The sequence below is a fragment of the Aplysia californica genome, unplaced genomic scaffold, assembly GCF_000002075.1.
Source record: "Aplysia californica isolate F4 #8 unplaced genomic scaffold, AplCal3.0 scaffold00902, whole genome shotgun sequence".
In the NCBI taxonomy this organism is placed as follows: domain Eukaryota; kingdom Metazoa; phylum Mollusca; class Gastropoda; order Aplysiida; family Aplysiidae; genus Aplysia; species Aplysia californica.
In genome coordinates, this window is record NW_004798172.1 from 124,033 (window position 1) to 127,956 (window position 3,924).

General features: G+C 41.8%; 1 non-coding gene across 2 annotated transcripts; it reads right to left on the bottom strand.

The window, feature by feature from the left end:
* Window positions 1-1,600: 1,600 nt before the first annotated feature.
* LOC101848245 lies at window positions 1,601-3,413 on the bottom strand. Of its 2 annotated transcripts, XR_004859265.1 has the most exons (3): window positions 3,392-3,413; window positions 3,225-3,358; window positions 1,601-1,690 (listed from the first exon to the last, which is right to left on the bottom strand). It is a non-coding gene; the product is annotated as an uncharacterized LOC101848245 (transcript). The 2 variants fall into 2 exon arrangements; XR_004859264.1 differs by lacking the exon at window positions 3,392-3,413 and having other exon boundaries at window positions 3,225-3,365.
* Window positions 3,414-3,924: the final 511 nt, after the last annotated feature.

The window sequence follows — 3,924 nt, forward strand, 5'->3', positions numbered from 1 at the left end:
GTTTTTTTTGGGGGGGGGGATTACTTTACTTTTACTGTAGCAGATGTACAGGTTCCAAAATGATTTCAGGAAAAGTCTAAATATGTCACATCGCAGTGAAATGAGGTACTGACTCGTCCGTTTTGGGGGCTTAAGGGGTTGGTGGTATCATTTAAAAGCCCGTTTGTTTGCCTTGCTTTTGATAAAAACCCCTCCACCAAAAGAAAAAGACAACCCCCCCCCAAAAAAAAAACAAGAACCAATCTATCCTGAATACAAGTTGTGAAGTTACGATTGAAGGAGGTTGTGTCGCGCAGTATCGGAGGGAAATTTAACGAGAAAATGGCCTCCCAAATTTGATGGCTTCCAATGTAGTATTGTCCAGGGAAACTGCAAACTTACATTGTGTGTGCTTTTGGTCTTTGAGTTTTGTGTGTGTGTGTGTGTGTGTGTGTGTGTGCGTGCGTGCGTGTGTGTATGTGTGTGTGTGCGTGTGTGTGTGTGTGTGTGTGTGTGTGAGTATGTGTGTGTGCGTGCATGTGTTTGTGTGCGTGCGTGTGTGTGTGTATGTGTGTGTATGTGTGTGTATGTGTGTGTATGTGTGTGTATGTATGTGTATGTGTGTGTATGTATGTGTATGTGTGTATGTGTGTATGTGTGTATGTGTGTATGTGTGTGTGCGCGCGCGCGCGTGCGCGCGTGTGTGTGCGTGTGTGTGTGCACGTGCGTGTGTGTTTGTGTGTCTGTGCGTGCGTGTGTGTGTGTGTGTTTGTGTGTGTGTGTGTGTGTGTATGTGTGTACATGCATGTGTATGTGTGTGTGTGTTAGGTTTTTTTTTGGTGGTAAGATCCACTCTGGGGTGTATTTTTTAATGACAATAAAAGGTGTTTAGCCCCCCCCCCCCCAAAACCCCCCAAAAAAAGAAAAAGAAGAAAATAAAAATCGATGACAATTGCCCAACTAGCAGAAAAATGTCTGTTTCTTCGATATCAATATTTCGACAAACGCCTGATTTCATCACGTTGCCTCAGAAATGTCGAATTCCTCACTTGCTGTTTTTACACCCCTGACGACTAATATAACCACTAGTCACAAGAACGGTAATAATGATGATAGATCCTGCTTGTTAATTATGTTAGCCCGCTCCACTCTGTCAGTGATGAGGTGTCAGTGGACGCAAGGCTCAAAGGTTCACAGCAGGCTCATTGCTTTGTCCATCCTCTCAATCTCCTTCTGATTTATATCTACCTTGCATCTATAGCACCCCTTCCTTCCTCCCCTGCCCACCTTTTATGCAACCATAGATTATGTATGAGTGGGTGGTTGGAGGGTGCTCTGGGGTGATTTGCTCTTTCTTTCCTATCAAACATCTATCGTCCTTATCTCCCTTCTTCTTTTTTTTTTTTTTTTTGTTACTCTCTTGTAACACCTCTAATCTTCTGGCGCTCATATGACCTTATGCAGTTGCGAGCGCCGTAAAGCCTCTACTAAAACTAAAACACCTAGCATCTCTAGCACCCCTTCCCCACCTTTTACACAACCATAGATTATAATTTTTGTGATCTACTTTTCATTGCCTCGGACAAACAAAACATAATACGAGAGACACAAACGACAAGAGTTGGTAACGATTGTGTCAGCTTTTATTCAAGAAGTACGGGCTGTCAAACCGAGAGTTCTGGATTGTCTTCCTCCTGAGGTAATGGCGAGTCTGAAAGGAATAGAGGAACTTGTCAATAATAATGTAATAGTTATGTTCTCGTTTGTTGCGTTCATTGGTGAGTGCAGAATATGACTTTTATAACACTGTTTTAAGTGTATGCGATTAAGGCAAATCAATAAAATAATAGTAATGATAACTATAATAATGATGAATGTTTAATCGCTGAATACTTATCAGCTTGTTGGAGATACGATCCAGATAAAGAAACATTTCACTCTTCAACACCTAATCAGCATAGACAGAATTATATCACGTTATAAAAAGAAGACAGTTCACAGTTATAATATGATAGTATGATATAGGGGAAGCACTAAATAAAATTATGTAATTTATTCTTTTCATATTCAGCCCATTTTCTTTATACATGTATTTGGTAAAAGTGGTATTAGTATGTGCATTTCCCTGTCCCTCACGTTGTAAAACCATATTAGAGTTCAACATATCGGTTCTACATGTGGCTCCCCTTTCGCGTTATGCATCAATGTTGCCACTCGCCCAAATGGCCAGTGCTGTAAACGTAACATATTTATGTGTAGAATTAAAGAATCTTGGGTCATTTATTATTTGCACGCTTGCCATTTTCTTACCATCAATGTTTTTCGCTATTGCTCTTAACAATTGTTTTATTTTAATGAAGTTTGACATAAATACCACAGGGCGACACTGCAATGCAATAGTAGTTAGTAGTAGGCAGAACTTTGAACGGGTCGGGTCCATTAGGGTGAAGAACCACGGTTTACACTTTCAGTTGTTTCTCACACTTGTTGTAAAGGAAGGTTTAATGTCCCCATAAGATATTTGGTCGCTTTTAAGAACAAGGGGGGCTGTTCCGAAAAATGCTGTTTTGAGAATATCGAAGGTACAGTTTTTGCCCCGTGTTCAGTTTCTTTAAAAGACAAGGAGAGTTTTCTCTATAATCAAACAAATATACACACTAATGAAACCAAACTTTTCCTATAGGTAGAGCAATACCCACTTTTGGAGTAGGTCAAGATTTCCGGAACCCCCCGAAATCTGGGTTAGCCCGCTTGTCCTTAAAAGGGACCAATTATGAAGAACAGGTAAAGCAGGACACGTGAACACCAAGTCGGTCAGACTGGTGACGTGAGAGTAGTAGAAACGTGTGGACCTTGGTGACAGAAGGAAGTTGTATTTATTTATTATCATAATTGTCAAAGTGTAGAGTGCTTCAAAACTAAACAGTAGGTCTAGAGAAGGGAAACTTGTTGCGTGATTGTCAAATGGAAGGATTGGGGGGGGGGCAAGATCGGAGGGAGTTGAAAGTCAAACCAGACGTGTCTCAGTTTCTTAGACATCCTCCTGAAATGTGTCCAAGAGCAAGTTGGCAATGAAGGTACAAAGATCATTAGATAAAGAGAGGATAAGAAGAGGGGACCGGGGAAGACTAGGGAGGTAAACCATTGTTTAGTCATGTGTTGAAGGAAATGTTTGAAAAAAATGGATCACAAATGTCTAGCTATCCAGTCCAAACGTTAGTAAGAAGAGAGCGCCGTGTAGCCACCTAGTAGGAGAGGTATCCCCCGTAGCCGCGGCCAAATCCTCCATAAAGACCTCCGACTCCGACACCTCCGTAACCTCCCAGACCGTAACCTCCAAATCCTTTCAGTCCACCAAAGAATCCACCTCCGTATCCACCTCCGTATCCACCTCCGTATCCACCGAGTCCACCGAGTCCACCGTACTTTCCACCGAAAAATCCACCATGTCCACCGAAGTAGCCGGGGGCGAAGCCTCCAACGAGACCGTAAGAAGCGCCACCTGGGTAATAGCCAAAGCCTTGGACAGAGACCAGGCCGAGAACAAGGAGGGCGGCTACCAGTTTCAGCATTGTCTGGAGATAGATTGAGAAACGTTCTAGAGATTAATGTAACTGTAACAGATAGATAGATAGATAGATAGATAGATAGATAGATAGATAGATAGATAGATAGAATAGTTTCAGCATTGTCTGGAACAAATGTATGTACACATAGGGAGAGAGAAGTCCAACAAATGAAAGAGACAATAATTACGATGGCGGAGATAAACCACACTTACATCACAGTGATTAAGTCCCCAAACATTTGGATTTAACCGTACGCCCTGGGTTCATTTTGTACCTCCGGGGTTGTACTCTCCACATACTTCTAGAATACTTCTAGAGCGAAGATCTCTTTGAAACTTTCAGTATTTCTCAAAAAAGCACTTTGACAGACTGCTAT